General features: G+C 40.9%; 1 pseudogene across 1 annotated transcript; it reads left to right on the forward strand.

Annotated features, from left to right (window-relative positions):
- The first annotated feature begins 966 nt into the window (after positions 1-966).
- On the forward strand, positions 967-1,349 carry LOC308511663 (nuclear transport factor 2-like; annotated as a pseudogene). Its single transcript has one exon. The product of its transcript is annotated as a nuclear transport factor 2-like (transcript).
- The last annotated feature ends 9,261 nt before the right edge of the window (positions 1,350-10,610 follow it).

Raw genomic sequence — 10,610 nt, forward strand, 5'->3', positions numbered from 1 at the left:
CTTGGACTCTGAGCTGTGTTAACTACCAGCCTCCATCTCTGAAGGGACCATCTATTGCAGTTACCACAGTAACTGACCCAAGCAACTTACTGGACTGACTCAGTTTCTAGTGACCTTGTTCTGAACCTTTGTGGAGTTAGAGGCTTTGGAGAAGCTACCCCTCAAACTGCATATATACAAACAATGCATTAATTTTAAGGGACTAAAGCTGAGGTTGGCCTTCAGTTATTTCATGAGCTGGAGGGTTGCTCTGTGTGAATACTGAAGATGCCTTTGGATAAGATGGGGCCAAGAAAACTGGGTCCTGTTTCTGTATCTGTAAACACCTACAATCTGGGATCCTCCAGAACCCCTAAAAGGTTTGCCAATTTTCCTGATCTTTGCAATATGGAGGACTATGATCCACTTGGACAGTGGACTCTGCATTCTTCCCAAGTTTTTCACATTTTAGGATTTTGTGCCTTTTAAACTGAAAAACCTTTTGGCATGTTGAGTCATTGCCATAAAGCTGTATCTAGAGGGTTTCATACGTCCTTACCTGTAGCCATGTGACTTCTTAAAGTGCCCACCCCTTCCCCCAGGGAGGAGTGTATTCCCCTAAAGAGCCATGGTGTGGAAGGTTCATGTTCTTTTCCCTCTGCCATGAGAACATATTTCCCAGATTGGTGCTATTCCTTCAGCCTGGGTACCAGAATGGGAAGACATGTGGAGCAGAGCTGCAGCAGCTGCCCTGCAGCCACCGATTGTAACATGAATGAGGAATAAATGCTGCTTGTGATAATGGCATGGAGATTCGAGGGTTGTTTGTTATTACAGCAAAGCTAACTAATATATCATTAAACTGAAACCAGCTGCTGTCCTTAAAATAGAAAAAAAACAAAACAAAAAACCCCGCTTGGTTGCCGCCTCTGCTGCTGCCATTGTGCCAGCCCCTCGGGTTTCAACGAGGCTGGGGGATGCTCCAGAATGGGAGACAAGCCAATTTGGGAGCAGATTGGATCCAGCTTTATTCAACATTACTACCAATTATTTGATAATGACAGAACCCAACTAGGCACAATTTAAATGGACACATCATGCCTTAAGTGGAAAGGACAGCAATTCAGGGTAAAGCTGCCATTGTGGAGAAGTTGTCTAGCCTTCCATTCCAGAAAACCCAGCACAGCATCACGGCACAGGACGATCAGCCCACGCCAGACAGCTGCATCCTCAGCATGGCTGTGGGCAAGCTTAAGGCTGATGAAGACCCCATCAAGGGGTTCCACCAGCTGTTCCCATTGAAGAACATCAGCGATGCTTGGGTTTGCACCAATGACATGTTCAGGCTTGCCCTACACAACTTCCGCTGACCTCCTCCCAGTCAGGCACTCATGCTATTTCCTTCTCCATCTTCTTCCAGATACTATTCACACTCCTTCAGATGCTCCAAATATCATACACAAATTAGCAGGACCGAGGTGGGAGTGGGTGCAGTGTGCTGCTGCTACCTAAGTATTGTGCATGATGTTTGGATGCTAGACTAGTTACATATGACAGGAGAGGTTTGTGTTGTACCAGTGCATCCCTTGGAAAGACTTAAGTAATGCAAAAGGTTCTCTATTTTTTTTTAATCTACTGACAAGTTTCTCTAGTAACCCAAAGAAGTGAAGGACAAAGAGCTGCCTCACCATCCAGATATTGATTAGTTCAGATGTTTCAATGCCTTGTGATACAATAAAACCACAAAAATTTTCTTAACAGTTTAAAAACAACAACACAGAGGGGTATATGAGAACCTTTTGTACTATCTTTGCAAGTTTTCTGTAAATCTAAAATGATTCCAAAGTAAAAAAAAAAGTTACTAAAATTTTAAAAGAAGAAAAGAGGCAGAAAGTGGAAAAAATAATGCATTTACATAAGAAAGAAGAGATAAAATATTTTTTTGAAATTAAAGAAACTATATAGAAAAAAATCTTCAAAAGAAAAAGAAAATCCCTAAATTCTAAAAAAAAAAAAAAAATCAAAAACCTTTCCACAAGCACCAAAACAAAAAGAAAATAACATAAAATCCAAAGAAAGAAAGTGTATGGAAAATAAAAAAACAAATAAAATAAGAGAACAAAGAGAAAAGCTTGAAAATTAAAAAAAAAATACCCCTCATAAAAGAAGGAAACCAAACAGAAAATCCCCAAGAAAACATAAAACAACCAAGCAAAAAAGAAAAACCAAAAAGTTAAACAAATTACCCAACAGAAAAAGAAATCACCCCCACATATAATAGAAAAAAGGAAAAATGGGAAAAAGAAGGAAAGTGAACAACATCAGCAGCAGCAGTAGCAGCAGCAACTAAAATAATAAAGAGGAAATACCTGAGCACTACAAAAGAGAAAAAAAAATCTCAAAGGATAAAAAGCACAAAAGGAAGAAAAACAAAAAGGAACACTTAAATAAAGGGGAAACCCCATAATGATAAAAATCAAAGTTTTGGGGAGAGAGAAGAATGATTTGCTTTCTGTGGGCAGGTATGGGGATAGGAGAAGTACCCACAAAATGCAGCTGTCCAAAGTGTCTTTTGGGAGCTTGAATGAAAAGGGCATGTTATTGTAACATAGGCAGACAGACATTTAAGTGGCTCATTACCATCATATTAACTTTTTTTCCATGTGAGTCTTCGAAGCTGACTATTTTACCCAAAGCCCTTGAGCCCTGTTTTACTTTACCAAGGTCTGAGAGATAAACATTTATTGATAGGACACATCTGAGATCTGTATTGTGATGTGACTGTTTAGATAGAGATACTGGGGTTTTTTTTCAAAGGATATTTATTATAAATGAAATCAGTTTTTGGCTAGGCCACATCTAAGTGACTAATATGTAGTTCTTTCTAGTGTTGTGCTGAGTTAAGGTGCTGGAAGTTGCTAACCACCAAGCTAACCAGGATCCAGAAGGCATTTTTTGCCATCTACTTTTAAAACAATCAATCAAACAAACAAATCCCATTGTTCCTGCCCATGTAAAGGGGTATAGAGATAGGGATTATCCCAAAGAGCCAGAATCCCAAATAGCAGGAATCCCAGACAGTGACAGTTCCAATCAGCAGGAATCTCAAAGGCATTTGGTTTTAGCTTTACAGTATATTATGTGTTATTGTTGGTTAGTATTATTTGCTCTATCTTTATAATTATGCTTGGGTTAGGATGATTTTAAAATCTGTTTGGATTATCAGATTGGCCCTTGATTGAATAGTGAAAGGTGATAATTAGGATAACACATTTAACCTAGATAATACGTAAGTCAAATAATCTCTATGAGGATCATTGAAAATTTTATAAAATACATGGTGATGGCTGTGATGGTTGGGTGAGCTTTTTCATATACCAGTTCACTCCTCTGGCTAGAAGTAGTAGCAACAGCTGATAGAACTGTTGGGACACCTATCCCCTACAAATCACATCAGTGAGTAGCCAGGAGGCCGAGTCCGTTATATTCTCAGTAACCTTGTAATCCTTCTGGGTTCTGGAGCCTAGTGCTTCTTGGAACTGGCACTTAGAGTGGTGATGCTGGGCATTTGGGGCACAAATGGTATATACCACAATGTCATTGACTAGCTGATGGTTCATACCCAGAAAGTGAGTTTAGGTGGACACAAGATACAAATTGTAGACTCAGGGTAGGATTATGAGATCTAGAATAAAGTTCTAAGATTATTCCTGGCTCAATTCCATATGAACCAACTTGTCTTGGACAAGTCACTTAACTTATCTTAGCTTCTTTTGTACAATATGCCTACCTCACAGAAATTGAGTGCCTGTGCCTTTTTCCTCATGATGAAAATTTCAATTAAGCCACAAATGAATATAAATATACTAGAGACCCAGTGCTCGCAATTCATGCCCTGGGGGGTGTCCTTCAGTCTGGGCACCCTTGCGTAAAGAGTAGGCCTAAGCTGGCAGGTGGACATCCCTCTTGCAGTCTGGGACCCCTCGCTCTTTACTGCCCGCTTGCTCGCTCTTCCTTAGCACTGCCACGGAGGTGAGAGAGGCTCCTGCCACTGCTGCTGCACTCACCAGCCATGAGCCCGGCTTCTGGCTGAGTGGCACTCCCCCATGAGAGCCCACTGACCACCAGGGGCCAGCTCCTGGGTTGGGCATCTTCTCCCTGGTGGTCAGTGTGTATCATAGCTACTGGTTGTTCTGGTCGTTCCACTGGAATGGTCTCTTAGGCTTTTATTATATAGATAGTAGAAGAGTTATTGCCTATTATATCAGGGTATTATGGCAACTTGAAATTACCATAACAAAAACAGGATGAGGCATTGATTACAAACCAGTTTGTTTCTTCATGTTCTGCCATGCGCTTCTTTCTTTTTCTAGTTTGTCTTTCACCCCATATCCCAGCTAAACCAGTATCTTTCTGATACTTTATTCACTATGTGATACTTCATTGGCAAATGTACGAATACAAAACCTTTTAAGGACAGAAGCAACCTTGGATCTAGTGGTGATACCCTGCCTAATACAAGGGGATTGGACTAGATTTGTGATAAAAAAATTTACAGTTCTCACACACCACATTTTCCAAAAAATATTGGGGCTTCAAATAAGGCTGCCAATTTATTATTGTGCTAATTAAAGACATTATAAAATAACAGCTACTCCCTGTGATTGTCATTATTTTAGAAAACAAGGGATATTTTAACATAGAAAAGTAGAATGAACATAATCTCAAAATTAAAAATAGTTTGAAATGTTTAATTTTATAAGACAAATACTACATACTTCTTGTTTTTCTAATTTTTTCCCTTGGATTAGTGAACTATTCATTATGAACTGATATTTAGGAATCACCCAACTAGATCTGGGTTCTAGTCCTGACTCTGCCACTAATTCATTGTATGTTATTTGGCCAAGTTTTTTATCCATTTTCCTCAGTTACCTCATCCCTACAATAGGAACAATTAGATTAGGTGAGATACAAAGTCCTTTCTAGCTCTAATGTTCAGGATACTTTTAGAGCAGTGATGGCGAACCTAGGACATGCATGTCAGAGGTGACACGCGAACTCATTTTATTGGTTGATTTTTCTTTGTTAAATGGCATTTAAATATATAAAATAAATATCAAAAATATAAGTCTTTGTTTTACTATGGTTGCAAATATCAAAAAATTTCTACATGTGACACGGCACCAGAGTTAAGTTAGGGTTTTTCAAAATGATGACACGCCGAGCTCAAAAGGTTCGCCATCACTGATTTAGAGGTTTTTCTAGTCCTTGGAATCTATGTTTGGGTTAAAAAAAAAGGAGGTAATTACAGAACCCCAAATCAAGTAGTAAGCTATTCACATTACTGGCATGCGCATAATAGAGAACATTTGCACCAGCTATGATGCAAGAAATTAGGCCTTTCACTTTTCATATATTTTACATTTGGGGAGGAGGATTATTTCTTTGAGATCAAATTGTTGATTCTCTAACATTCCATAAAATTACTGTGTCCTCCTGTTTTGCTTCACTCCCACCCCAAAATAATACAAATGCATAGCATCCAGGCCCTCTTCTGGTATGTGTGTCTGTTTGGGGTTGTTGCTATATTGTCTCTTTTCTTTCCCTTCTGCTCCATCCCCTAATATGTATTTTCCATGAATCCTTCCTTATTCATTTTTCTTTATTTTCTTCTCTTTAGACAGAAAGCATGACTTCAGCTGTTGGCATGGTCCATAAATGGCATTATCTGAATTCTTGGCAAAATCCCAATTGGGGAATGTTGGGCTGCAGTTGGTTCTAGGTAGCTGCAGGAAATGTAAAATCAATTAGCAACATAATTTTGGGCTTTACCTGCCTTGTAAAAGTGCACGAGTGGTTGTACTAGGAATCACTTTCTGGCAAAAATCCTAATCTGCTGTTTTAAGAAGACTTGGATTTTAAATACAACATTTTGAGGAAAATGGTCATTTTATTGGCAACCCCAACTTCACTAGTTCTAAACAAGAAACACAAGAGCAAATTCTGGACTTTAAGGCTACTGTCTTGGAGTTTAAGAGGAATTCAGCCTGCGCTCGTCTTAATAGACCCTAGGTTTCCAAAGATGAAGTTTTCTCTTTTTGCCTCCGCTTCTGCCTCCAGTGCCTCTCTTCATAGATTGTTTTCTTGACATCTGTGTGTGTGTGACATCTGAAGAGTGGATCAATGAAACACACACACACACACACACACACACACACACACACATACACACACACCAAACAAACAAACAAACAAAACAAAACACAAAACAAAACAAAAACAATGGCATTCTAGGCAGCCCAAATTATAAAGCACTAGAGGCCAGGTGCACAAAATTCGTGCATGGGGGGGGGGTCCCTCAGTCTGACCTGCACCCTCTCCAATCTGGGAGCCTTCGGGACACTTGGACATCCCTCTCACAATTTGGGACCTCTGGCTCCTAACCGCTCACCTGCCTGCCTGCCCTAACCACTCTGCCTGCCTGCCTGATCCCCCTAACTGCCCTCCCCTGCTGGCCTGGTAGCCCCTCTTAATTTTTTTTTGTAATCTTATCCCCTTCACACACAATTGTATTTGACTTCCTTATTGGCTTCTCCCTCTCACACAATTTTTCTCTCTTCTTCTTTTTTTTAAATATATATTTTATTGATTTTTTACAGAGAGGAAGGTAGAGGTATAGAGAGTTAGAAACATCGATGAGAGAGAAACATCGATCAGCTGCCTCCTGCACATCTCCTACTGGGGATGTGCCCGCAACCCAGGTACATGCCCTTGACCGGAATCAAACCTGGGACCCTTCAGTCCGCAGGCCGACGCTCTATCCACTGAGCCAAACAGGTTTCAGCTCTTTCTTCTTTATGTAACACTTTTTCCTACTGACTCATCATTTATAAACTTTTCTTTCCTCGTTATTTCCTACTTTTGTTCCATCATCCTTCTTCCCATCTTTCTCCTACCCTCCCTCCCTCCCACATTCCTTCTTTCCTTTATCTTTACCCCTGCCCTCCCTCCCCTTTTCCTTCCTTCCCACCTTAATTTTTTTCTTCACTTCCTCCCTCAGACCTGCTTTGCTCCCTCCCCCATTTCTTCCTTCTTCCCATTCTCCTTTTAAGCTTTACTGACTCCCCTTTAAAACTTTTTTAAGCTCTACCAGCTCCCTCTTTCTCTCCCATCCACATCCTTCTCTACTTACTTCCACTGTTTTAATACCTATCTACTTGCCTAATTATTTACTATCATTTATCTTTTTTCTTTTCTGACTCCAACTTTTAAAATCTGTCCCCAGTACACAATTATACTTAATTTTCATTATAGCTCTTACAGTTCACTCACACATCCTCTTTCCTTCTTTAACTCTGCTCTCTATTGACTTCTTTATAAAGTTCTTCCCTTCTTAAAGCTTCTGCTGGGGGGGAGGGGACGTTAACCCAGGGCTCAGCCCTGGCTAGGTGTCCGCCACCCCCTCCCCGCCCCACCTTTCCTGGCCTCCCCGCCACTGTCCTGCTCCCATTCCCTGCCCCGGATACCCAGCCCAGCGAGGGTGGCCAAGGCCGCCTGGGCACTGCTGCCACAAAGCAGGAGCGCCTCTGCCCAGAAAACCTGAGTTGGGCCTCGGACCATCCTCCACTCCATCCTGGAACGTGGGCACATCCCCGCCAATGGCCACCACCACCCTCCTCCCGTGTCTGGGCGGTTCTCCCTGCTCCATGTCATTTTCCATTCCTGTGCCTATCGAATCCTATCCTACCCCAGGCCTTGTGGCTGCCTGAGCAGAGGGCAGGGTCACAGCCTGCTGATCCGGTCCTGATGTGATGCTGTAACGGACAAATTTGCATATTTCTCTATTATTAGATTATTTTTATCAAATTTATTTCAAAATAAGTCAAAATGCTATAATCAAAAATTCAATTTGGATTCATTTTCTTCAGTTGTTCACTGTTGAGGGTGATGCATTATTTTGTCTCTGGGAAGTCCTGAACTGAGGTTATTTCCCTGTGATCCACAGCCTGTTCCTCCTCCTGCTCGCCTTCCAACCCCAGCCTTTTTCATTGCCCTAGAGCTGGGCCTTCACAGCCGGGGGTAACGGGAGCGTGGCACAATACACTTCTGGATTCTTCCAGCTGTATTTTCACTGGGGAAAATCAACTTTGAAGTGAAGCTGGGAACCTGCCAGGAAACTGAACAGAGGTTATTAAAAATGGTATTTTTCAAACCACAAGTGATGTTTTTTTAGCAGAGGGTAACAGGTTACTTGGAATCTGAACTGCTTTGGATTTTGGATTAAATTGCAATGTTGACTGAGATTTCAGACCCCCAGGGTCTTGAGGGCTGAGGAAACAATTGAAAGCATATTAAATGCTGGCTGCATCTATACAATACCAATCAACTAGTTAAAAAGGGAGAATTTACTGAAATCTGTTTATTTCGTGTCATGAACTCAAAAATTTAAGTTTTAGTTTAGCCTTTTTTTTTTTTAATTTAGTTCTTTGGTTTTATTTTAATAAATTCAGACCAAAATATTTTGAATATGGAAATAGCCTGTATTTTTACTGTAAGCATTATATTGCTTAGAATTCCACTATATTCTCCCTCATATTTCTACTCCTAACAGCTTTCATTGGTGATGATCCTAAGAACAACTATAAAAACATGTTCTATGGAATTCTTTACAATACCATTATCTCATTCCACTCTCCCAATTGTTTTCCCTAACAAACTATGACAGTATCATTAATGTCATGATTAGCCTTTTATTTTTTATTTTAAAATATTTTTTATTGATTTCAGAGAGGAAAGAAGAGGGAGAGAGATATAGAAACATCAATGATAAGAGAGAATCATTGATTGGTTGCCTCCTGCATGCCCCCTACTGGGGATCAAGTCCAAAACCAGGGCATGTGCCCTGACTGGAAACCGAACCGTAACCCCCTGGTTCATAGGTCGATGCACATCCACTGAGCCATGCTGGCCGGGCTCATGATTAGCCTTTTAATCTTTTGTTCATTTAGGTCCTTAAAGGAGTTTTATTTTCCAAGAGTCCTCATTCTAATATTTGACTGTGGTTTATTTAGACCTTTGTCATCATCTCATCTGGCACATAGTTTGTAACACCTGCAGCATGAAAGTGTTTTCTGTCCTTATACACTTTTGTTGGGGTTTTAGAGGTGTTTTCTTCTATAATTGTCCCCAAGAACTTTCAATCATCTTCCATGATTTCCCTCCACTGAACCACTTGTTCTTCCCTTAACATGCTTGGGATGCATTAGCTGTAGCCCCAGCTGGAGCCTTGGATATGGTGGTTTGACCCATGTTTTCTAGGGTACCTCTTAACCACCTAGCAAGCTTTCCTTGGTAAAATTCTTAGGGAAAAGTTGCTAATACCTTATTATCAGCTCATAAACTGGTATTTCTGGCCTGGAAACCTGTGCTTTCAGGCTGCACTTACTTTGAGTATGGCCACTTGGACTTTTGTTTGGACTTAGCCTTGCATTGCCTACATCTCCTTCCTATTCCTAGGCCTTTAGCCCCCACCCCAAATGACTTGGAGAACTATGGCCAAAGCCTGTTGAGGTTTGTAGAGGTTGGGGATTGGGTAAACATTAACTTCCAAATGTCCAATACCCCTTGGGTGTTTTCCAAATTCAGGACCCCAAAAGTGACTGAAACTGCTAGACTTGATGAGGCCCTTAGAGATCTTTTAGTACAACCTCCTCACTTTTATAATGGCAATTTGGCCAAGGTCACAGAGCTAGTCATTGGGAGTACTGGCATGAGAGCTTTGGTAAAATAAGTTAGCTAATGTTATAGTTAGTAACTAGTGCAGAGATTCAGTCCCTAGCCATTTCAATTCCCAAGCAACTCTTTCTACTTTTCCTCCAAGTCTACTTAATAAAAGAAAATATAACTAAGAAAATAGTAAGCACACAGATAGTACCAAGTCAGTTGTTAGAACTTTTAGGTATCAATATCCCAGCTACATTATCTTAGGTCCTGTCATGATCCCCACAGCCACCCCTGTCCATGGGATACCTGAGGTGGGAACTCATCCTTTGGTATCCAGGACAGCCAATGGAGGGAAGGTGAAGGGTTTTTCTGCCTCTATAGAAGGCCAGTGTTGGCATGAAGCCAACTTTTCTGAATTTCTCCCAGGCAGATTACACAGTAAATGGGGGTAGGAGGAGGCACAATTGGCTCAGACAGTTTTTATTTGACATGCAGAGTGGGAGATCAGATGAGAAGGGAATTGAAAACACTTATTTCTTTGGATTTCTGGGGCTGTGTAGAGGGAGATTGAGCTTCACTTGGCACAGAGTTGATTACAACATTAAAAAAAACCCCACACACAACAACTTCAATATTGTTGCCCAAGGCTGAATGGAAAGTTTTCCTTCTAGTCAGGGCTGACTCCTAAACCCCACACATTCTTAAGCCTTTGATGAACAGACACCTGCCACCAAGGAAACGAACAAACAAAAAAGCTGTGAGGGGCTTCTCAGAAAGCTCCTGAGGGTGGATCAGTAGCAATGGAGACTAGATGGGAGGAGTACAATAATTTGGCACTTCTGCTAGGACCCTAAGGACCAAAAATGCATTTTTTTCCCAGAAGTTTAAACAATATCACTGATTCT

The sequence above is a fragment of the Myotis nattereri genome (genome assembly GCF_964212035.1).
Source record: "Myotis nattereri genome assembly, chromosome: X".
NCBI classification, from domain to species: Eukaryota; Metazoa; Chordata; class Mammalia; order Chiroptera; family Vespertilionidae; genus Myotis; species Myotis nattereri.